The 25,830-nt window shown below is 45.9% G+C and overlaps 1 long non-coding RNA gene across 1 annotated transcript; it reads right to left on the minus strand.

Moving 5' to 3' along the window:
- Positions 1-1,820: 1,820 nt before the first annotated feature.
- Positions 1,821-12,537, minus strand: LOC143443251 (uncharacterized). The gene is made up of 3 exons (XR_013112053.1): positions 11,792-12,537; positions 10,775-10,885; positions 1,821-8,314 (listed from the first exon to the last, which is right to left on the minus strand). It is a non-coding gene; the product is annotated as an uncharacterized LOC143443251 (long non-coding RNA).
- Positions 12,538-25,830: the final 13,293 nt, after the last annotated feature.

The raw sequence follows: 25,830 nt of genomic DNA on the forward strand, positions 1-25,830 counted from the left end.
AATACCTTCCCATGATATTTCTGTGTTTTTCAATGTGCCTTAGTTAGGGTTTTTATTGCTGGGATGAAACACCGTGGCTTACACTTCCACATTGCTGTTCATTACCAAAGGACATCAGGACAGAAAATCAAGCAGAGCTGGAACCTGGAGGCAGGAACTGATGCAGAGGCCATGGAGAAGTACTGCTGACTGGCTTGTTCAGCCTACTTTTTTTTTATAAAACCCAGAATGACCAGCCCAGGGATGGCATCACCTACCAATGTTGAGTCTCTTCATGCCTCCTTCCTTACTCCACTTCCCTTTCTCAGTTCTTCTGCATACACAGACACACCATACACGGATGGCATTGTGGTCGACTGGAAAGTAATGGCCAATAATGTGTGTTTCCAAGACTGGTCCTACGATAACACATGGGTCTCTCAATCAAGTTCTGGGTTTCTGGAATCTACACTGTGATTTTGTACAAAGCATTCAAAATAACTCATCTTATGGAAAAGACACAAGAAAGAGTATGATGAGACATGGGTCCACAAACAGGCCTAAGGGATGGCAGGGTTATGGATCCCTCCCTGTGTCTGTCTTTGCTTTGATTTTTTTCTCCACATCTGTATCTGTAAATAATGCACTCTAGGAAGACTGACATACTGCCTGTAGAATTCTATACGTCCCATAGTAGGACTGACATACTGCCTGTAGATGTCTATACTTCCCATAGTAGGACTGGCATACTGCCTGTAGATGTATACACACTTCACACAGGAGGACTCATGGACTGCTTGTGCTGCTTTGCTTTCCTTGACTCCACAGTGAATGTCCCCTCGGCTGAGCTGACCTCATCATATACAGAGCACTTGCTTCCTGACTTGATGGGCCATTGTCTCCCATTTTTTGTTCGAACACAATGCAGAGGACTTGTCAGGCCTCCCATCCTGCAGTGGGATATCTCCCAGGCAGCTGCAGAGAGACAGAGGCAAGTTCCTTGCGAAGTTTTTCTGAGTGGGCACTGGCTGGTAACTCGGCCACAGTAGGAGCTACAGTGGATCCCCATCTTCCTGATTCCTCAGGATTGACCCACTGTTTAAACTTTGGTTAATCTTTAAATTAGAACTACTTTCTCATTTTGGCTTTAAGTGTTTTTCAAATTAAGACACCTTTAACCCCAGCATTTAGGAGGCAGGGGCAAGTGTATCTCTGTGAGCTCAAGGACAGCCTGCCTGGTCTACAGGGCTGGTTCCACTACAGGTAGGGAGGGCTGTTACACAGAGAAACCTTGTCTCAAAAACAAGAAGACATGAAGACAATTTTTAGGTAGTCAAACTGTCAACAATAAAGTGGGCAAGTGTGGTTTTTAACTGGGAGGCCCCTGCAAAGACTCCTTTGAGATAGGTGTGATGACAGAGGGACGGAGGGAGGGGGAGACTCTGATTCTACAACTATCACCTTCCCCTACTGTTGGGTTTTGTTTGTTTTTAAAGTACTGAGCCATATACATATGCTTCTCAACTCAAGCTGGGATCATGTGCCAAGACCCCTCAAGTTATAACTTTCCTGATTTCAAACTGGAATGGACAGATCTATTAAGTATCACAGCTCAGTCCTGCCTGTCTTGTGTTCAGAACACTTCAACTAATCACAGTAAGGCAAAGCCACGCTACACAAAGCCTCATTTATAATCAAGTGCTCAATCTTAAACATAGTCCTGAAAGACATAGAAGAGTTGATAGTTGTGTGTTGTGGTAAATATTTAATATTAGTTGGGGGTTTCTACCCTGTCTTGGATCATTCGGTTCCCAGATAAAAGACAAACAACTTTTATATTTATAATAAGCCTTAATCAACACTAAAGCTGGATAGATATCTGCCCTCCATGCTGTTATGTCTACTTCCCTATCAGTAACCCCACGTTTTGAATTTGCCATGTTCCCCTGGGCTGCTCTTACTCCAATTGTGGCCATGTTTTCATGACTCACCTACCCCATGGCATCTTCTCCTCTCCCCAACTTTCCTCTCTTCCTCTCATGGTCTCCTGCTTCCAACCCCAAACCTAGGAACCAAAGCCCCACCCACTTCTCTTCTATCCAGCTATAGGCTGTAGGCACTTTTATTCAACCAATAGTTTTAAATTAAGGAGCAAGGTTACATAGCATCACTCAGTGTACATGAGGATTTCCTCATCCCCGAGACAACCAGACCTTGGGGACCAGTATTTAGCACTGCAATACATAACAGTAGATCAAACCTCAACAGTTGTGAACTCTCCACATCAGAAAGCTGAAAATGTGTGCACAGTCAATCTCAAGTGAGGAGAGGATCTGGAATAGAATAGGTAACATGAGCAGGAGAATCAGAAAGAAAACCAAATGTTATCTATGGAAAGGGTGATCTGCAAGCCTAGATACGGTGTCTAACCTTTGATGTGGATCTAAATGAATTTTCAATGCTCAGAACACAGAACCAAAGCAAAACATACCCGAGGACACACATGGAACAAATTCCACAGAGTCTGACCTGAAAAAAAAATTGTGTTTCTTAGAATGTGCTATTGAATGTGCTATAAACTTTTAAGAAACGAACTTATTCTAGCCAAAAATGGAGCCCTTCTAGCCTTCTCATTTATCTCCTGGGAATTCTTTGTAGAATACCCAATGCCTGAGCAGCAGCAGCAAGAGACCACAAGTGAAAGAACTCAGGTAAACAGGTAACAGAACTCAGATTATACAGGCACAGTTTATTAGGGGGACTTACAGAAGTGTGGGCCTGAGTGACAGCAGCAGTGAGCTGCCCATAGTCTGAGCACAGAGGTAGGTGAGGACACAAGGATCTCCATTCCTTCCTGGGGTATGGTTATCCTGACACCAGTGAGTCTCACTCCTGGAGCAAGGGTTTACTATAGAGCTGCCCACAGCACTCTACCCATTGTCCATTTGTAGTTGGCAAGAGAATAAGTGGGAAAATGTAGCTAGGATTATTCTGGAATACTCCTAGCAGTCTGACCTCAAGCCTGCTACAGTCCTGGTAATTGGAATCTACATATTATACCTTTCCTTATAGGCTCTTACAACCTCACACACACTCTTCTGCAGTGTTCACTGAGCTTGCGAGGGGGCTGTAGAGCGCAGCCAGGAAGTAATTTGTGCACCCTGTAAACAAAACCCACATCCATAGGGAGCCAAGGGTTGCCAAGGCATCAAGTAATTGTGCAACCAGAGCAGCAGCCAACTGTATCACACTTGGGAGACAAAGGATCAAAAAAGCCAACAATTCAGCATCATCCGTGCAGAGACAAGGCATTAATTTGAGCTTAGTGTGACGTAGTTTGTGACATCAGAGATGATGCATTTTGTCCTGATAACAGCACTTTCTACATACAATATAGAGGTAGAGGCGACCAGAAATGGACTTGAAAATAAGTGATTACTAGGGAATTGCCACAGTCAATCTATACAATGTAAAAAACAACACCACTGGCACCTTCCCACAGACACCATGCTGGAAGCTGCTGGGGGTGTAACCACGGAGCATACCACACACTTGCTAACATGAGGAGCCCATGCATCATTCCTGGAATTGACAGCAAAGAGCTGCACAGGACCAGGAGGCCACTGTGACATTGGGGAATTTTCTTTAGCCTATTCAGAACACAACCAGTAACAGAGAAGATCTCAAGAGCACTGAGCTAGGAAAGCCAGAGACTGCTCACATTGTGACATGAGCTAGGTGACCCATCCCCTGGTGGACAAGCCACTTGACGCTCACTGGGTTGCCCACTGCTTGGAACCTGAGGCATTCTGGACACTAAAGCAATGTTCTGCTCACCCATCAGCTGTGGCAGTGGGTCATCTGGGTGCAGCTAGGACAGGGTCAGTCTTCGGGGAAACTGCCAGAGCCCCTGGTGTGCATTAGGGACAGTCATGTGGGATGGTTCAATGCTTATGTTTCTCCAAAGGATTCAGTCCAACTGGCCAAGATGGGTACCAACCTTACTGCCTGGGGGTTATATGGCAGGCAAGTGTCATGCCACATGGTGTTCTCGGGACTATCAGGATGGACTGCGAAATGAGAGCATTGGACATTGATAATCTAGTAGGCACCCTTAGTCCGTAAGCCTGGCATTTTTAAGTCTTGTTAGCAGATAGCAAAGAGGGGATAACAACCCCATCACTGAAGGTAGGCTCTGTCCTTCATCTCCTGTTTTCCTGTCCTTGAGTAGAGCCATGTATCAGAGAACGTTAGTGCAGAAGCCTAACAGAGAAGCTGCTGGGAAGGCAATCAAGCTTGGAAATACTTTCTAGGTTCTACACTTGGAAAGAAACTATTCATAGATAATGCTCAGAGAGCGAGAGATGTGGGGGGAGTAAAGCCATGCTGCCCAGATTTGGAGGAGGACCTCCAGGTCCTTCTGTGCACAAATTATTTCACACCCTTAGAACTAATCCTCTTTCAAAGAATTCCTTCTTTCTCACTCATCAGTGAGAAACAGTGATGAGCGAGTGTGGTTTCCAACGGTAGCTTTGGAAACCACAGCATTTGGTAAAAGAAGCACCTTATCCGTGATGTGGCCCATTGAACCTTTGCAATCACTGCCACTGGCCTCTGTCCCGAGACACCAGTGCTGGGTCTTCGCTTTCCTGGGCTCCCCTAAAGGACACTGTCCTATCAGTCTGTGGGTCCGTCGTCTGTCCAGCCTCTGAGCCCAGCCTGTAGAGACGGCTGGTAGTAGAAGAGACTCAGAACCTGCCTTCAACTGTGTAAATACAAGAAGGAACTTGCCACACTTCTGCATAATGCTTACCAGTATCTCTGATGGGACCCCAAGGCCTGGGCCTTACCTTGTAGGGAAAGTCAAGGCAGGGTAGGATACGTCTATGGTGCATGAGATAGGAAGGGCATCTGAGGTCAGAGCAGCTGTGGGCCCATAGGCAATAGGTGCTGACCCTACTCTGCCTACCAGGCCTCTTGACCTCACCCGCCCCGGGCTGCAGACTGCACCTCCGTGTCTCCTGAAGCCACCACAAGAGCTCACAACAGAGCCATGATGAGTTCACTCTTCCCTCTTCTGCAGCACGAAATGGAAGAGCAACTCCCCAGTTCTCAGCAGCCTTCTTCCCACAAGAGCTCAGAGGGTCAGTTGGAGCAGAGATGCAGCAGGTACTGCTATGACATGTGCTCCCTGCTCAGTGAGTCACTGCTGGCTCCTGCCTGTCTCTGGAAACTCTTCCTCTGCATACCCTAAGCTGCTTCATTCCACAATCTCTCATTCTTTCCCACCTCAACATGAGGCTTCGCGACCTCCATTATCCTCCCAGGCCTAGTGTTGCCTCGCAATGAGGCCTAGTCCTAACTTATGGCCTGTGGCTAAGGTCCAGACCCAGGCCAAACTCTACACTCTCATTAAAAATCATCCTAGATTAGACTGTGTTGTAACGGCCTTCTATCTCAGCAGAAGGTGCCAATTAAATGAACTGTCCTTCCTGGAGTGACTGAAATGGACGAAGGTAAAACTTTCCTCCATGACTACCAAAATTCAATCAGTGAGCCCACTCTCAACCTTCCCCTGGGCAACCAGGCCACACAGACCTCCACGTCAGTCTCTGTCATTCTTGTACATTCCATCATCAGCAGTGAAGACGCAACACAGCCAGAAGCAGCCACCAGACATGAACGGCAGCAAGGCCTCATTTCAGATGGGACAGGCCTGATGTGGGAAGGGTAGATTCTCAGGGCATGTCAATGTCAGGGACAGACAAGTGCACAGTTGCTTGTGAAGGCAGCAAGGGCGCATAGATGATGGGGACCTTTAGCTCTGAAAGGCCCTCTAAGAAGGCTAAGAGGTGAAACTGAAAGGTGTAAGGAAGAGACTAGAGGGAGATGAGGCAGAACAGAAGATCTACACTGGGATTGAACCATCACCCAGCAAAGGGGCTGGAGGACATAAGAAAGGCTCAGGGTGTACCTGGTGAGACCTGGCAAGTGTCACTCCAGAAGTCCCTTATCTAGTGACTCAAATAAAAAACATCTATAGGACATCTTGCAAGTCAATCATGGCAGGAAGTTGGAGCAGGGTAATCGGGGTGATCCCCAATGTGTATTGATCACAGCCTGCCGTCAACCATGCTTGCCCAAAGCCCAGCTTCCTCAGCCCATAAACCCAGCATCCTGGAAGGGTTAGACATCCCATGAGAATACCCAAGAGCCTTCCTTACTTGACCTGAGGTCTCACCTAAGTCAGAAAACAAGACACCCAGTATCTTGTGAGGCTCAGGTGGGGCCCAAACCTGCAGGGTTCTGGAGCCAGTGGACCCCACGCTGAGGGATGCTCCAGCCTCATCCCTTCCCTGGGCTGCCTTTCACACCTCTACCACCTGTTTTTCTTGCTAGGGTTGCCATGTTCCTGGAAAAACTTCATCAAAAGGTTCAAGTCTGTAGGAGGAACAGCGGTGGCCACCTCTGCATAAACGCCAGTGGCCCGCACAGCCGCAAAGGCAACTTCTGCAGGAAGACCTAATTGAAGACTGCCTGAGAGACCAGATTATTTAGAAAGCTTGCAGCAGCATTCATATGTGCTTGCTGCGACATTCTCACCTGCTCCCTAGAGTCTGTGCCGTTGATTCTTCACCACCTCATCTCCAACCCCTAAGGACAAGTAGGGTCTGGGAACAGGTGGTCCAGGGCACAGGCAGCACAAGTCAGCTGCCATGTTGCAGAATCCTCTCTCTTCCTGGTTATCTGCAGGGTTTCAGGGGCCTCAAAGAAGGACCCTATCTGCTTCTGCCTGAACCATCCAACTGCACAAGGAGATTGCCTGCCCTGTCATAACCATGCTTGTTCTTTCCTGGACAGAACCTGCCAGAGCAAGGCTGTCCAGAGAACCCAGAGACTCAGCATGTACTCAAGTCTGAGCCTTGCAAAGAAGATGGGTGACACACAGCAGGTGAGTGGGTGGGTGTGGCCTCAGAAGACAGTGAAGAAGTGTGACCACCATGGAGACTGAAATAGGGTTCCAGTCATTAGTGATGGAACCACCATGACTGTGAAGTCACTGGAGGTGTGGCATCGATGTCATTGCTGAGTCCCTCACAACATGGTGTCACTGCCTGAGTTATCAATGAATCTGGCGAGGTCAGGTTCAAGACCAGTAAAAACCTTTCCTCCACTTTAGAATGTAGGCCTGGAAGCACAATAGTGACAGGTATGCACTTAACGAAATAGTCTCAAGAATGCTGCCTGGTCCTCCCCCACTCCGTGCCACACTCCCCACCCAGCCAGCCTGCTCTCTGCATCTCTCTGAGCATCTTCCAGAGCACCTAGAAACAACATGGAGACTTTGGTGACTTTCTGCACTCTGGATGAGCTTTAGGTACAGCAGAGAGCAGAAGGAGCTGGTAGCCAAAGAGAAGGTTTCAGAAGGAGTCCCAGCAGGATTCTTCTACAAGGAAAGAGGTGGCCATGGGAGGCCCAGAGCAGAACATCAAGAAAAAGACTTGCAGGGGTGAGGGCCTCCCAAGCTGGTGAGCTGAGCCCATGCTCAGGTCAGGAAACTAGGTGGGCACTGTGGGGAGTAAGTCCTCCCTACGCCCATCAAAGAAGTGACAGTCCCCCAAAAAGGCATTTTAAGAGGAGGATTAGGAAAGTTCTGCAGTATGTGAAAGTCCCTACAGAGCTGCAGGGACTACGTCCAAAGGAATCTCTTCCTATACATGGGGCAGTAGGATGCTCATGACTTCGTTACAGCCTAGTGCAAATGATGGGCTCTGACACATAGTGGCCCATCATATTGAAGATGCCAAGTTGAGGAACCACCAGCCCTCTGAGGGCAGCTACTCCCATCAACAGTGGTGTCACTATGACCTACAGTAAACCAGAGTGATGAGAGACATAAGCTGTGGCCATCGTATCAGCCCCAGAGGCCACAGCCATCCAATGAAGAATAAGTTGTTCACAAACAGGGACAGCAGTCAGGCCTTGTTTCCCAGAAATTTTGTGTCCCCAGGAGACTCTTCCCACATAGTCCACAAAAGACAGGATTCTGGGTACCTTTACCATGTCCATCAGGTAGTCACTCAGTAAGGTGGCACGTCTGATCAACCCAATGCTTCTCACACAAGTCGGCAGATGAAAGATTTTTCAATGAAAATAAATCCCCACAAAGGAAAAGCTTTACTTCTTATGTGAGCATACCATCTGTGTCCTAATGGCTGCTTCCTCAGGATGGGGACTGCTTCCTGGTTGTGTTTCTCCTTCAGTGCAGTGGTTTCTGTCTGCACTGAGCTGGGCACAAGGCAGGGTCAGCATTTGGTCATCCTTGGAGAAGCTTCTAGAAGTAAAGGGCACACAGAGACGTGACAATAACACTGACATACACACTCACCCATATTCCCTAGCTGCACTGTGAGACTCTCATCCCAGCACCAGAGAAACAAGGTAGAAAGTCTTCACATATGAGGAGATGCACCATCCCTCCAGGGACCCCACCTCAGGGTATTGCTCAACCTGACCCTCTGGCTATGTTCTACGTTAGTGCAGGTGAAGGTATATGTGTGTAGAGGCAAAAGGTGGCCCAGTGTCTCACACATCACATGGAGGGTTCAGGAATGCTGGGGCTGTCGTAGTCTCCTAGGTCCTGGGATTCCTTGGGAGAAATGAAATCCCCAGGACAGAATCTCATTCTCCATGGTGGAGCCTGTGGAAGTACAGCCTGGAAGCCCCTTGGCTCAGCCTGGGTGACAAAGTAGTGTCATCTTCCCCAGTCTTTGTCTCCTCCCCATACCCTCCGAGGTGCCACACTGAACCTGCATTCCTGTGGTGTGTAGGTGTGGTAACTACAGGATGGCAATTGAAAGGTGTGTCGCCCTGGCCAAGGCTCTCCTGCCTTTCCATCTTCTCAGGCCTGTGTGTGCAGTCATGGTTACCATGAGCAAGGAGCCTCTGCCCTCATAGGACATAGCACTAACTCTTGTGATGGGTCTTCCTCTCTCTGACACCATCCCAGTGACCCTTGCTCTTGGTCTAAACCACAAGCCTGGAGAAACAGACTCTTCATCTCTATCTTGAGATTTCTGAGAACAAGCAGAGACATGAGTTACCTTACCTTTGGCAAATCTCTTAATAATGTTTAAAAGGTCTACAATGGTGAAATTCCATAACCATGTTTTGTAAAGAAGAAATGTGTGCTGCTGGCCTTGACAGGAGATGCTGACATGTGAGCAACTCTGATAATCTGAGCTGGCTACTTTGCATGTTCTTGCCCTTTTAATTCCAGAAAGGATGGGTCACTAATTGATGGGAAAGCCAGAGCTACGAATTCTGAATGTGACTCTTACCCTGGTGACTTTTATACACACACATGGCATTAGTACTACACTCGGGGCAGAGAAGGGTCCCTGATGTGATCAAGAACATAACCTGGGATCAAACAATAAGTCATTCTGGGCTTCCAGCACTGGCCTTCCCACAAGACCAGCAGGAGACCAGGCTATCCTACTGGGCTGGCTCATACAAGAGAAGGGACTTGTTCAAAATGCAGGTTCTGCCTGGTCACTAAGCAGGCCAGAAAGGGTCCTGGCTAGGCCTCACTCAGCTTCCAGCTAAGCTTCACGTCCCCGGGTCCATCAACATGGACATGAGGACCATCGCCAAAACTGGGGAGCAGTCATTTACCCAAAGTCCTCCACAAAGATTCCCACTATCAGAACACCACAGTAACCTTTTTCCTAATGTGTGTGTGTGTGCATGCGTGTGTGCATGTGTGTGTATGCACCTGAAGTGCCTATGGAAGTTTCCAGTCCCTGGAACTGGAACTACAGGCGGTTGTGGGTCACTTGATCTGAGTACTGGGAAGCAAATCCTCAGTGTATGCTCTTAACTGACGGGCTAGCTCCCAGCCTTTCCACACTCATCTTTAAAGACTCCTATGATAGAACCCCATGAGAAAAACACCCAAGGTTCCCCTCAGATACCACACCCCCAAGACCTTTACATTCCCTACACAGACACCTGGGAAGTTGCCCTCCCACAAGGACAATCAGGAACACCCACACAGAGAGCACCAAAAATCTCCCTCTGACCTTCCCTTCCATAAACCTTTACAGACCCCTCCACAGAGAGCCCCGTAGTCCTCCCACGGGGCCTTTCACAGACACCTTCACTGTCACTCTCACCAAGCCTTCTAGACCAGGCCATGGACCTGCACAGAAATGCCTCCCTCACTGCACAGAGGGCACAGTACTCACAGTGAGAATACAGAGACTTCCGATCAACATGGAGACACTCTACAATAACAGACACCACACAGAGATGGCATATGAGCTTGTACTCCAGAGTTCTCACAGAGACCTTTACACACTTCTGACAAACACCACTGACAGAGACATATACAACCTCAAAGATCCAATACCTCTTCCAGAGTGGCTTCTACATGACTTATGGTCCCACACAGTCATGCTCACTCCACCATGACAGCCATCTCAGGAGGAACGGAAGATGCTAACTTGTCCTCTAGGAACAGTGGCCAACAGGGCTTCTTCTGTGTTCACTTGGCTTCGACAGTTCACCCTCATCTGCTGCAATCATGCCTGAAGCACTTGGCTTGCTTAGTTCAGGCCCTGGACACTAGCCTCTCACTGATGCCTTAAGGATTTTTATCACCTCTCAGTAATGATCACACAACCCCAAGATGCCTCTCAAGTTCGGGATCCTTCTAAAGCTTCAAAATAAGCACCAACCCCTCCCCCAGTTTTATTATCTGGTAACCTGACCCTGGGAATGTTTTACATACCTTTTTCAACATGGAGGAGAGCTCAGAGAAAAGCATGCTCGGGTTTTGTGCACTGTGGTCCCTGGAGTGAGGCAAACTTTACTGCTCGTCTTGAAACTTCCCTTGCTTCAGCTACAAAATGGGGAATGTTGTTAATATTGTATGAAGGGGAATGAGCAGCGAAACTAAAACACTCTGGGGTTGCAATATATGGGTCATTTTTTCAAATTCATTTTATGTGCATAGGCTGTGCCTGCATGCTTGTATGTGGACCATGTATGTGCCAGGAGCCTGGGAGGCCAGAGGCTGGTGTCAGAGCCCCTGAAACTGGAGCTAGGGTTGGCTGTGGTCTGGGAACTGAAATTCTGTCTTCTGCAAGAACAGCCAGTGTTCTTAACAGCAGAGCCAGCTCTCCAGTCTCAAGTTCTTTTTTCTATCATTGCTTTTATTTATTTTTTTTATGACACTATCACTAATGTGATTTTCACTGGCTAACTCACACACAATATAAAAAAAATATATTTTCCCCGGGGCTAGAAAGATGGCTCAGTGGTTAGGAGCACTAGCTGCTCTTCCAGAAGCCCTGAGTTTAATGTCTAGTAACCACATGGTGGTTTCCCACCATCTATGATGGAATCTGATGCCCTCTTCTGGCATGCAGGGACACATGCAGATAAGAGTATGTATGCCTACACAAATAAATACATCTTGAAAAAAAATTCCAAAATAAAATCAAGGTATTATAGATTCACAGTCCACATGACAAAAAAATCTGGATAATCTTTCAGGTCGTGTGTGTGTGTGTGTGCGTGTGTGTGTGTGTGTGTGTGTGTGTGTGTGTGTGCGCGCGCGCGCGCCTCATTTCCTGGCACATGGCACGCAGAGGGATTCTGTAACTTCCTCCGATGGTAAGGGTCACTTCTGCAACCCTAAAGCCATCACAAAAGCCTCACGGGGTCCATTTCTTCCAAACTATATTTCTCCACAAGGCCTGTGTACACTTGTTCCTTGTGTAGGGTCCAGGGTCCCCTGACTTACCTGCTGCCATGTCCAGGATCTGACAGTAGCGACGACACCACGTCCACTCCTACAACGGCTGAAGGGCACCGAGGCATTGAAAGGAAAATGTCTTCCCTGTCCAGAAGAGAATCCTAAAGCCTTCGCCTGGCTGGCAGCAGCTGCACACTGCTCCATTCCCCATCTTGGTGTAGCTCGCTCTTCTAGACAGGGCCTCTCACCATCTTGAGATGAGGAGAAAGTTGAAGGCCTGCACTTTTCCTGAAGCCCACAGGAGGCGGTGTAGAGCCAGAGTTCTCCTTCAGCTTTCCCGGCCCCTAACCAAGCCTGGCTCCCGTATTACCCTAGCAACCTCCTCTCCTTTCTGGTCCTCACAGCCCCGCTCCAGCTCTCTCTTATGATGAACTCTGCTGTCATTCTGTCGTGTCCCTGGCCCTGACCTCCCCACCCTGTGCCAGACGCTGGAGGGCACTCAGGCTGGGCTACAGTTAGCAATGTGACCCCAAGCAGCGGCCCCAGACGCTATGGCTTCAATATTGCCAGGCACTTCAGCTTCCCACTCAAGTCTCAGCAGCCCCCAGCACCTCTGAATTCCCCCTATATGTCATGGGAAACACAGATAGGTTCTCTGCTGGTTCCTGGGTGAACATCCTTACAGGAAAGCTTCCAGCAGTTGCATTAACAAGGTCCAGACCTATTCTACTCCAGCGGCATTGCACGCCTGGCAGTTAAACAGCCTGAGAGGGATAAACGGTCGAAAACAGCCTATTCCTAAGCCGCAGGTCTAGCAGGCACCATGTGATCCATTGTTAGTCTGTGATTGGCTGAAACATCATTGCTGTGATTGGCTGACTGGATGGTTTGGTTTCAAGGTTATTCTGTGACATTAATGTACAATTTATAGAAAGACCAGTTACACAGTTCACTCTGTGTGGTGATCATGTGAATACAAACGTTATCAGTCCCCCCAAATGGATAGAGGTACAATTACCTTTAGAAAAAAAAAGAATATTTAAACTAAATATATAAACTTCAAATTTGAAAGGAATTTGGACAAAAGTGTCATTCTAAAATTAACTGTTTTGCAGGAAGAGTAAACACTAATGAACTTTTTAATCTTCGAAGTGACTATTAAATTATAAAATGTGGAGGAAACGGTTTTTCCTAGAAGTCACTGCGAGTCAGGTCAAACAAAGCAACAACAAGATGGTCTGGTCTCGAGCCCCCAGGGTCTAAACCACCAGCCTGGGAGGACATAGGGAGGGACCCATTGCTCCAGCTGTATATGTAGGGGAAGATGGCCTTGTGGGGCATAGGTGGGAGAGGAGGTCCTTGGTCTCATGAAGGCTGGACGCCAAGTGTGGGGAAATTCGAGGGTGGGGAGGTAGGAGTGGGAGGGAGTAGGTGGGGGCACATCCTCATAGAAGCAGGAGGAGGGGGGATGGGATAGGGGGTTCCTGGGCAGGGGGAGGGAATGGGGTAAGGGGATAACATCTAAAATGTAAATAAAATATCCAATAAAAAAAGGGGGTCAAGGGAAGGTCTGGTCTCCGACAGCTCAGCAGTCAATGGATGGATGGTGGTAAAGACCTAGAACTAGCCAATGGGGCTGGAGAGCTGGCTCAACAATTAAAAATACTTGCTGCTCTTGCAAATAACCCAGATTCAGTTCCCAGCACCCACATGGAAGCTCACAAGCACCTATAACTCTAGTTCAGAGAATCCTGCACTCTTCTAGACAAAACAGCCATACATTAAAAAAAAAAAAAAAAAAAAAAGCTAGCATAAAAAAAAAGCTAGCATATGCTACAGAGTGTCTGTCTTAGTCAAGGACAAGGGACTGAGGTGCATATTTTACATATCAAAGCAGGTCTGGCCTCCAGGTTCTCCCAGCATCCCTTAGCCCCTACCTAACATACCCTCCCCACTTTCAACCTTGAACTTGCCAGCCCAGAACCTGGACTGCCCTTTCCCCAGAGGCTCCTCCCTATATAATCCAGACATTTGGTCTCTCCCCCTCCTCTTCTCCTTCCTCCTCCTCTTCTTCTCTGTGTGTTCCCTTTCTCGCTTTCTTTCTTCTCCCACCCCCTCTCCCAATCACTGGGCCCTCAATCCTTGGGCCCAGTGAACTTGCCTGAGAACAGCTCCCCAATAAACCTGCCTTTAATATATTCTATTCTGGCTTGAATCGGCTCATTTCACTGGTGGAGAAATAACCTATCAGACACCATGACCAAGGCAACTCTTATAGAAGAAAGCGTTTAATTGGGGCTTACTTCCAGTTTGAAAGGCTTAGTTTGTTATCATCAGGGAAGAGAGCATGGCAGTAGGCAGGCAGGTCTGGTGCTGAAGAAATAGCTGAGAGCTCTATCTTGATCTGCAAGGAGAGAGAGAGAGAGAGAGAGAGAGAGAGAGAGAGAGAGAGAGAGAGAGAGAGAGAGAGAGAGAGACTGGCCCTAGAATGGGTTTTTGAAACACCTTATAAAGCCAAGACTTAGTTTAATTTGTTTATCTATTTTATATACTCATATGCCTAGGGTCATGCAAGTTTTTCATGTGGAAAAAGAGAGGTCAGGAGTGGAAAATATGTAAGAAGCTTTAGGCTGTGGGGCTTCTTCTGACCATACATGAGACTGTCACCTCAGCATCCCTCTAACAGTGTGCTTGTGAGAAAGGAGAGGTCTCCTCCCATGACTGTGTCACCCACATCCAGCTGCCCTCAGCACAGGCATGAGTGAGATCAGCCCCAGGAACCTCCACTGAACTGAAACTTAGGGATGGTCCCACCACTTAAAAAAAAAATAGTATTTGAATATCATCTGTACAAGCCCCAGACCCTTTACAGCTTCTCAAGATTACTTATAACTCAGTGTAAAGGCTACATAAACACTGGCTAGCCTGTATTTTCTAGGTGAGGGGGTGAAGGAGGAGTCAGTACATATTCAGGGCCTTGTGTTCAGAGCAACACTCCACGCTCAGCTGTATTCCCATTCCATTTTTAAAAGTCCATTTTATTTTCTTCTTGAGGCAGGGTCTCCCTAAGTGATTAGATTGGCCTTGGATTTAGAATTCTACTCCCTCTGCTTAGGCATGGCCTCTCCGTTTCCCTGAGCATCGTCCTCCTGTGGTGTCTGTGTCCTCGTTCCCTTTTAAGGACACTGGTGACCTTGGATTATGGCCTCACTGGAGACATTGTTTTCACTGAATTCATCTTTCAAAGTCCTTTTCTCTAAATGAAATCATGGTCTGAAGCTTCTGGGGGTTAGGATATCCAAGGAATTTGAAGAATGCGACTCAGCCCGTGATGACCTCACATAGAATTTATTTAGCTTCCGATCTGTCCCACTCCCTGGGCTCAGTAGACATCTACTAGTGTCTTTCCTTAGCACAGACTTGAGTCTCTATGAAGAAAACTTATGGGAAGGCTCATGTGAGTCACAATTAATCCAACACTCCTTGTGAATTCACGACTGTGCCTCCGTGTCCAGGCACCATGGGTGTTACATTGGTGATCTTCCAAAGTGAGTTCCTTGAGGCAGGAGACCCTACTTCTCTCTCAACTGCTGGCTTCTCAGGGCCTAAGACAGAGCCTGGCAACCAGAAGATTCTCAGCAAACATTGTCAAACAAATGTGACATTTCCCTGTCCCTCTGTCTCTCTCTGTCTATCTCTCTGTCTTTCTCTGTCTCTGTCTCTCGCTGTGTCTCTGCCTCTATTTTTCTCTGTCTCTGTTTCTGTCTCTCTCTCACACTTCCATCTACACACACACACACACACACACACACACACACACACACCTCTCCAGCACAGATGGCATCAACATTCTTTTCAAATCTGACTCATTTCCTGCATGATTTCCTCACAAGACCCTGGTTTACCTGTCATACAACACTGACAAAATATCTCCAAGACACTCAGAACCTTAGAAAGGAAATTGTGGTGCAGTTTTGCCTCACTTTGGCCCAGGATCTCTGCTTCACTTGACAGACCTGTGCACATGCAACTTCCTGTCTGGATTGCAACTTCCTGTCTGGATTGCCCTTTCCTCCCTCTTTTCTGCCACCTGCTGGCACTAAGGTTTTACAGGCATCTGGCAATTCATAACTCCCCTGCATCTGGTTTTCTCGCCTTTGGCTCAGTCTCATGGTCCTTGTTAATTCATTTTAAATTAATTAATACAGGTTTAAAACTATATCAAGGTAACATTAATGTTCCTGTAAATGACATAAGAGGGTGTAGTGTGCCCATGAATATAAGCAGAAATGCTTTGAAAAAAAGATACTTGCACCAGGGTGTGTGAAGTGTCTTCTGGGAGGAGAGTTAGGTGAGCACGTGGACTGAGATGCACTAGATTTTCTTCTGCCCCTTATTACACAGCCCCGAGCATTTCACATCAAGGATGTATGTGATAGACAAGACAATAGAGGCACACCCACAGAAACATAGATGGAGCCTGTGCTGTCACTACTTTACTATAAGTTCCAGAAGGCCTAGAATTCCTGACATCTTAACAATGGCTTGGATTGAGAAACCCTTTATTCTAAATAGAAATTCAGTTCCAGGATTTAAATCCCCATTGAATCCCAGGAACAAATGGAACACATTGAGACATTAACTCCTTGATGCTGTTGCACAAGTCTGATATTAAGAAATCCAGGTGAAACAAAAGCACCAAAGGAGAACATGATGTTGCCAAACCTGTCCTACTCCTGTGGACCCCAGATGTCCTTACAGAAGCCCACACTTGATTCTGACAGAGAAGCTTGAGAGGACCTGACAGACTGCTGCTTTTCTTTGTTTCCTTCACCCCTTTTCCTAAGCCTGATGTGATCAGGAACTAACCTTTCACATGTACAAATGCTTAGAATAAAGAAAGAGTGGTAGTAAATTACACCCCACTAACAGTGACATTAAATACAAGCCACTGCAAGGGCTTGAGTTTCCCAACACGGAGAATGACAAGTGTTTCAGGTTAAAAACCTGATTTAGAAGCTGGGGAGATGGCTCAGCAGATACAGTACTTTTTGGAAAAGCAGGCATGTCTGGGTTTAGATCCCTATCAACCAAAGAAACATCTAGGTGTGGTATCCATAACCCAAGTACCGAAGGGCAGGAGACAGGCAGATCCTGGGCACTCACTGGGCAGCCAGACTGGCAAGCTCCAGATACAGTGAAGGTTGTCAACACATGATGGGAAAGCATTTGAAGAGGAAGACAGTCCAATCAATCTGTAGGCATCACATGCACCCCGTAGGGTGAACACTGTTACATTTATATATAATACATACACATGCATACATAGACACACATATATACATGCACATAATACACACATATACATACATATGTGCACACATAATACATACATACATATACATATGTACATACATGCATGCATGCATGCATACATATACATATATACATGCATACACATATATACACACATTCATATATACATAATACATATACACACATATACCTACATTCATACTTACATACATGCATACATACATACACACATGCATATACCGAATATACAAAAATTTAATTTAATCCAATTTAGTTTAGACTTCAGGTAAAGAATAGATGTCTAGGTTCCATCTGGGAAAGGCTAGAACATAATCTCAAAGTACTGAATGAGGACTGGCGAAGCAGGGAGGATGAAGGGTTTAGCTCAGTGAACTCTCTTGCTCAGCCCAGACCCCTCTTCTTTAAGCCTTCAGGTCTCTGCCCACTGAGCTAGCAAGAAGGCAACTTAGGATACACCCTTATTTGTCTTTTTCCTTTGACAGGTCTGACTGCCTGGACTGTCTTTCCAGGTAGGTTCATTTCTTTTTAACCAATCCAGAGCCTCACCACCGGAGATGCTGATGTCTGAAAGGTGAGCCGAAATAGGCTGTCTTAGGAAGCACCCCTCAAAGTCCCTTGGTGCACACTCAAGAAAGTAAGGCCAAGAGAGGCCACTTGACTCACCTGGGAGCACCGAGGGCAGAAATGGCAGATAGAGAGGTCAGGGCCAAAGGGCTCGGCCAAGGAACATTCAGTGTGTCGAGGTGAAGTGTGCCAAGGTTTGCAAATCTTTTCATTAAATGTGGGCCGTTGTTGTGGAGAAAGAAGGGAGCTGAAATGCTTAGCTTATTTTGGAGTCCTTTTGTCTTATCAGTTGTGGGCGTGTTTGCTCTGGCTAAGCCCGAATGCTTTCCTCATCCTCAATGATTCAAAGAAAGTCATCTAAGGCAAGCCATGAGCCATCACTACTGTTGGTTGTGTTGTGTCACCAAGAAGACATCTTCTCAGAAACAGTTCTGGGCTCATGCTCTGAGGTGTTTTAAGGCTCCCAGCCCTTCTGTTCTCAAGCAACACCGAGATTTCCCACTGACAGCAGTTGCTGTTACTTACTGCTGGCTGCTGCTGGTTACTACTGGCTGCTGCCTGCTGCTTCCTGTAGGTTAAACCATTCACAACTTTCCAGCTCTGTTGCACAAAAAGGAAAAAGCAAAACCCAGCAGGCTCCCTGTTTAATGTGCAGTGGGATTTAAAGTAAATTTTGAAGACAGAACCTTGGAGATGGGCCTGACTACCTTAGTTCTTCCCCCTCCCTGGCCCAGTACCCTGAGGAAAGCAGGTGAATACACTCACCACAATGGCACTCCTGACTGGATCTAAGAGTCTTTGGCAACCCAAGGGAGGGTTCACTCAAGTATTTTCTTGTGTCTACTCTAGGCAAGTACCATAGTAGATGAAAGAGAGAGAGAGAGAGAGAGAGAGAGAGAGAGAGAGAGAGAGAGAAGGTCAAAGAGAGATATCTGAGTAGGGTTTTATTGTTGTGAAGAGACACCATGACCAAGGCAACTCTTCCTGTAAAGAAAAATATTTAGTTGGGGCTGAAAAACAGTTTCAGAGATTTAATCCATTATCATCATGGTGAGAAGCATGGCAACGTCCAGACAGACATGGTGCTGGAGAAGGAGTTGAGAATTCTGCAGGCAACAGAAGATTGTGTTCCACACTGGGCATAGCTTGAACATAGGAGGCTTCTAAGCCACCCCCCACCCCCACAGTGATAGAAGCCTTCTCCCACAGTGACACATTTCCATCAACAAGGCCACACCTCCTCCAACAAGGCCACACCTCCTCCAACAAGGCCACACCTCCTCCAACAAGGCCACACCTCCTCCAACAAGGCCACACCTCCTCCAACAAGGCCACACCTCCTTCAACAAGGCCACACCTCCTAATCTTGCCACTTCCTATGGCCAAGCATTCAAACACATGAGTCTATGGGGGCCATAACTATTCAAACCACAAGTGATAAAGGGGGAAATGCTAAAGCAAATCTTCTACATTAAGGCTTTTCATTACCTGAAGATATTCATACTAGACTATCAGTAGAATATGGAGAGTGATAAGCACAATGCTAAGTGTGTGAACCTAGATGTACACCTAGTATGTGTACCTAGATGTACACCTAGTGTGTGTACCTAGATGTACACCTAGTGTGTGTACCTAGATGTACACCTAGTGTGTGTACCTAGATGTACACCTAGTGTGTGTACCTAGATGTACACCTAGTGTGTGTACCTAGATGCACACCTAGTGTGTGTACCTAGATGTGCTCCTAGTGTGTGTGCATAGATATATGCCTAGTGTATGTACCTAGATACACACACCATCTGTCTTGGGCTCCAGTAGGTTCTGCATCTAGGAATTTAACCAGCCTCAAAACAAAAATATTAATAAAACAATTTGCATCTATATTGAACATGTACAAACTTATTCTTTATAAATATCCACTAAATACAGTCTAGCAACTATGCATACAACACTTACTCTGTCTTAGAAGTAATCTGAAGTGGTTGGAAGTATATGTCACGTGTGCATAGGTTATTTACAAAACTCTGCCATTTTATATGAAGGGCTTTACTTCCCAATGTTTAGATTTGAGTCTGCATTGGATATAACCCATTCTCAGAGATGCTCAAATCCCTTGCAAAAAATGGTGGAGTGTATACAGTAACTTACATGTATTTTCCTGTATGCTTTAAAGTCTCTCTATATAATTTCAATTCCTAAGGCATGTTCACTTTGTGTGAACAGCTGTTCCACTCTATGCCTTGCTGTAAAGGGCACAAGATCCTTGTATTCACAGATAATCCCTAAGGAAACCGGGGATGTTAAACACACAGAGGTGTCTTCTCGCTGGGGAAAAAAATAGCTGCATTCCACCCAGAAAGCTGAGTGTGGCTGCTGTTAATAACTGGGTGACCTTTTGCTATCTGTAGAGCAGAGTCTCAACCAAATTCCCCAGGATAATTATTCTAGACTCTTCCTCTCTAAAACTTTATCTTTAGTACCCATTTAATAGCACCCATCCTTGGGAGAGATGTCACATGTGTTTTATAGCCTTCTGACCTCTGTGCCACCTCTGTCAGAGACCACACCGGATCTAAGTCTTTAACCTTTTAATCCATCTTCATGTCAGGTGTGCTTAGCAAAGGAGCTTCTCTGTAGTCACTCCTTAAGCTTTACCGTGTCCTGGAATTGTGATGACTGTTGCCTGGAAACCCTGCTCCAAATGTAATGTGTTTAAATATGTTGGCAGTAAACCACGTGACATCAGACTCCAGACGTTTGATCCAGCCTGAGTCAAACCAAACAGAGTTTCCATTCTGACCCATTCATGGAGCCTTTCCCTGTCAGGCATGACACCTGCAAGAACTCCTACGTCTTGCCCTGGGAGACTGTTTCATAAGCAGCCTCTGACCCCATTTTGAGGGTATAGAATGATTGGACCCCTGGCAGACAACTAAACAAGGGCATTTGTCCAGCACCACCCACATGACTGACCAATGACTTATTCCTGAAACTACAAGGGGCGCTATCCTATTGATTTATTGGGATGAATTGAGACTATAGGGATACGTGGACATATCAAAATCATATCAGAGACGCTAATCTGAAGAACTCATCACACACGCCAGACATGGGGAAGGGTAACTCCTTCATCTGAATCCCATGAAGTATTTGACCCCTAATGTTGGCCACACACAACCTATTATCTGATGCTTGGTGTGTGCATCAAGGACAGACAGGTGATGAAATTTCAACTGTCCCTGAGGCTTCGTCTTGGGTCAGTTCCTCATTGTTGACATGGCTTCTTGATTGTCATCTGCTGTCCAGGAACTTGTTCGTCTAGACGGAAACCTATGCTTTCCTTCTGTAACCGGGCTCCCCTCTCATCTCTGAAGCTGACTACATCCTTTTGCTCAGACCCTGCCTCTCTGTTGGCCTGATCTCTACAGCATCAGCCTCTTTCCTGCTGCCTGTATGCCTTATTCATTAGCTTATTAATACTGACTTACTTGCATTTCTTTCAGCCCACCTCCTTTTTAAAAATGTTTTTAAGTTTATTTATCATCATCATCCCCAAAGCAAGTATTTCTGTGTACAAGTAAGTGCATGTCTGGTACCTGTAGAAGCCAGAAAAGGGCATCAGATACCCAGGAACTGGAGTTACAGACAATTGAGACCTGCCATGTGGGTGCTGGGAATTAAACCCAGGTCCTCTGTAAGAGCAGCATGTACTCTTAACTGCTGAGCCATCTCCAGCCATGCCGCTCAATTCTGCGAAGCCTCTTGAACTCTGCCATAGTCTCTAGCTTATATTTGTTCTGTAAATGGCTTTTATGAATACATAGGCAAACCTCCTGTGTGCTGTGTGATAGGAGAGCTATTATTAGTAATAAAGATTAGAATAAAGTAATCTAAATTTGCCTCCGCCTGATTACTACAGTAGTCAAAATGCTGCCATTGAAACTGCTGGATCTTATGAATCTATTCTCATTCTGTTAATTCAGACACAGAAAGATATGGCCACACCCATCTCTGTTTGCATGCTCACAGCAGCAGACCTTTGTGAAAAGATGCAAAGAACACTCAGCACACTAGGGTCTGGTTTTCTTCTAAGTTGGAAGACAGGAGAGGAAGTCCTCGCTGGGAATCTTTTCCAGATGTACCTTAGCTTCAGATAGATACATACCAGTCTCTCCCCCTCTGTCACTGGTGTAATCTTACCAATAGGTCAAATGAGTTATGCCTGGCAATTCACACAGCACCATCAGGCTGCATGGGAGTAGACCTGCTTGCTCATGGTATTGCTAATATTAAGAGTGCTTTAAAGGGCCCATTACAAATGTGGGTGGTGAACAAGGCTATACACTGTGCTCTCCATGTTCAAAAGTGGTTCTCACTTTCTAAACAGATCCTGGTTGCCTTAGTTATTGTTTTGCTGCTGTGAACAGATATTGTGACCAAAGCAACTCTTATTTAAAAAAAACAACATTTAATTGGGACTGGCTTACAGGTTCAGAGGTTCAGTCCATTATCATCAAGGCAGGAACATGGCAGTGTCTAGGCAGGCATGGTGCAGGAGGAGCTGAGAGTTCTACATCTTCATCTGAAGGCTGCTAGCAGAATACTGACTTCCAGGCAGCTAGGATGAGGGTCTTAAAGCCCACACTCACAGGGTCACACCTCCTCCCCAAAAGGCCACACCTTCTAATAGTGCCACTCCCTGGGCCGAGCATACTGGTTAATCAAATTTCTTGACTTAATACTAAATTAACTATAAAGTGGTTACATTTCTAAATTTAAATGCTGCTTCTAACACTGCACCCTTTGGTAGATTTTCTACCCAACAAGCAAGGCATCCAGGAAAAGCACAAGTCAGAGCATATTACAAGGCTCTTTAGAAACCTCAGCTGCTCTCACCATATGCTGAGAAAAATCCAAGTTCTTGAGAGGACCCCAGAGCCCCACAGACCCTATTCTCTGCTCATTCCTCTCTCTTTAGTGCCTGCGTCATCTGTTCTGCTTCGCCCTCGTCATGTCACTGCTGACTCTCCTCACTTCCTCGGACACTCAAGGAAAGCTCCCACCTTGGTTTTCTCTATCACTCTCTCTCTCCTACCTGCAAAGTCCACAGAGAAACTAAGACGTGTTTGTTCTGAATCATCCTATCTAAAATCATGTGCCCTGTAATGCCTCTTAGTCGCTGTTCTATTGCTTTGAAGAGACAACATGTCCAAGGCAACTCTTGGAAGAGAAAGCACTTAGATGGGAGCTTGCTTATAGTTTCAGAGGCTTAGTCTGTTATCCTTATGGCAGGGGGCACAGCAGCATAAGAACAGATGCTGGAGCAGTATCTGAGACCTTTCCATCCCAATCCAGAGGTAGAGGGAGATGCTGGCCACAGTGTAGGCTTTGTGAAGCCCACTCTCAGTGACACACTTCCTCCAACAAGGTCACACCAACTTCATCGAGGCCACGCTTCCTAATACTAAAATAGCACCACTCCCTAATGACTAAGTATTCAAATATATGAGCCCAATAGGTCCCATCTTATTCAAACTACCACGGTGATTTCAGTTTCTCATTTGTCCTTTGTGTTTTTCATTTCAGCATTTCCTGGGACTGAATATATTCTATCATGTTTGTGTCCTGGACCTCTGGGAGAGTATACCGTTCAGGAAGGAAGAGATTCTTGATTCATTGTTTACTTTTCCTTTCCTCTCCTCTGAGGCAGACACACTGTGGGCGCTCAAGAGATTGGTTGGGTGGCAGATGAGAAGGGGAAAGTCATCTTATGAAAGAACGGAACGTTATAAATAAGAGACATCATGGCCTCTCAACAACAAAAATATAGCCTAGACCTTTGAAAACTATCTGATAGTTAAATATCATGATAAAAAATGACTAAAAGATGAATTGGAGACTCCATTTAATCGTGTATGGTTCAGAAGAAGACAAGGGAACTGAGGCACAGTGTAAACTTGAGAAACATGTAAGATAAACTTGGAAGATCTAAACTATTTTAATAGCTGTTTCGAAACAGAAGAACAAAAGGTAAAGAATGCCTAAGATATGCTAAGCGTAATTCAACAAAGCTGAAGAAAGTTGCATATCTACTCACTATGACCGTTCAAACAAGACACGGTACAAAAAATGGTGTAGTTTTAAATTGAATAAAGGAATTTTGTAGGGATTCCTTCAGTGAAAATGTACAGGAAAAGATGATCAACGTTAGTAGTAATTATAGAAATGCAATCATAACCATGACCCACCACGTACAGTCCAGCAGTAGGACACTCAACACAGCATCAGAAAGCAATGTCTGTGAATACAGTGTGTGCCGTATGCATGCTGGACTATTCTAAGAACTCGTTTAAGAGATGTCAGTGAGTTTAAGTATTTATCGAACTATTTGATAAAGTGCTTAAACATACTGTTTTCAACTTATTTCTTGCCACAGGAGTTATATAGGTTTAGTTGTAAAAAGCAGGATTTCAATAAGTGGATGGAATATATACATTAGATCTGAGGAGAAACACACGGCATACGTAACATATGTCCACCTCAAATGCTGTTTTGGGGGATACAAAATGGCCCAGTAACTTAAAAAAAAAGTTTGTATTTCATTAAAATGCAAATACAGAGTTACCGCATGAACCAGCCATTTTACTTCTAGAACATTTGTAAAGAACAGACTTTGCCTCATCAGATGGAAATGGTTCTTTGAGGACCAGGATGCTTCAACATGTGGGGCTGTCCAGGAGTGCACTTGTGGTGGGGAATGTACATGCCAACTGCAGCAGACTTAGAATCACCTAGGACATACACCTAGGTGGGCATGAATAAGAGAGAATTTCCAGAAGGGTTTATGTGAGGCAGGAGGAGCCACCATGAGTGTTGGCAACATCATTCTGTGAGCTGGGATCCTGAACTGAATAGAAAGAGACAGAGGAGGAAGCAGCTTTCATCTCTGCCTCCTGACTGTGAACACAATGTTATCAGCTACTTCTCACCTTCGTTGCTTTGCTCTCCCCTCCGAATGGAGTGTATCCCTTCAAACTGTGAGCCAAGATAAGCCCACCTCTCCTCAAACTGCTTCTGCCAGGTACTTGGACACAGCAAGTTGAAAGTAACTACTTTACTCCCTAGTATTACTAAGTAACTACTAAGGGAGTAATACCATTGTATTAAGACATAATAAATAATATGGTTAGCTCAGTAGTGTTTGCCTATCGATGTGAGTCTGACTGGATCTCTAACACTGGAGAATGTGGGTCTCCCACTCTTTAGGGATAGTTGGCCGATTCAGTCCACAAGGGCAGTGGGACTATAGATTTCAAACAGGGGGGTTCGAAAGCCCAGTGAGTACATGTGTGAATGCATATAGTGAAGGACCACACCTGGACAGCCTGTCAGGAGGCAGATCAACTTTACTTAGGGTGATTGAAGGCTTATAAAGTTTGAGGGGACTGAGGGCAGGATGGACAAAGGTCACTGGATGGGGGCTTGAGGTACCTGGAATGACTCATTAGTATGGGGAAGCATTTCAAGAATCTTGGATGCTGGCTGAACAGGTTTTTTCAGGAGAAAGGAAATTGATCCTATAAACTAACTGAGGCTACCTGACATTCCTCAGATAAAATCGAGTATTGAGGGCTTAGAATGCCCCAGACAAGGTCAGAGAAGGAGAAATTCTGCTCAAGAAGGGAGTCCTCCATTACACACCAAGCCCCAGAAGGCTATCTGTTCAATAATAGACTTCGACCACAATTAGCAGTTTTCCTACGAGAGAAGACAAAGAAAGCCAGCCCACATGGCTGTATGAATATTAATATTTATGGTTGCCAAGATGGCTTAGTGGATAAGCCTAAAGACTTGGGCCTTTGAATCCTTGGCTTTCACACAGTAGGAGAAAACAGAAACCTGAACAAGCACACACACACACACACACACACACACACACACACACACCTGCACACATAGGGTGGAGGTGGGAGGATTTTCTAAAAATTCAAAACATATAGTAGGCTGTGGTTCAATTTGGTTGGTAGAGCACCCGCCTAGCATTCACAAAGCCCTGGGTTTGATCCATGCAGGTAAGTTCCAGCACTGAAGAGGCAGAGGCAGAAAGTTCAGGGATCTAAGGTCATCCTTGGTTACATGGGGACTTTGAGGCTATGTGACAACCTGCTTTAAAAAAAACAAAAACA

This window comes from Arvicanthis niloticus, chromosome 8, assembly GCF_011762505.2.
Source record: "Arvicanthis niloticus isolate mArvNil1 chromosome 8, mArvNil1.pat.X, whole genome shotgun sequence".
NCBI classification, from domain to species: domain Eukaryota; kingdom Metazoa; phylum Chordata; class Mammalia; order Rodentia; family Muridae; genus Arvicanthis; species Arvicanthis niloticus.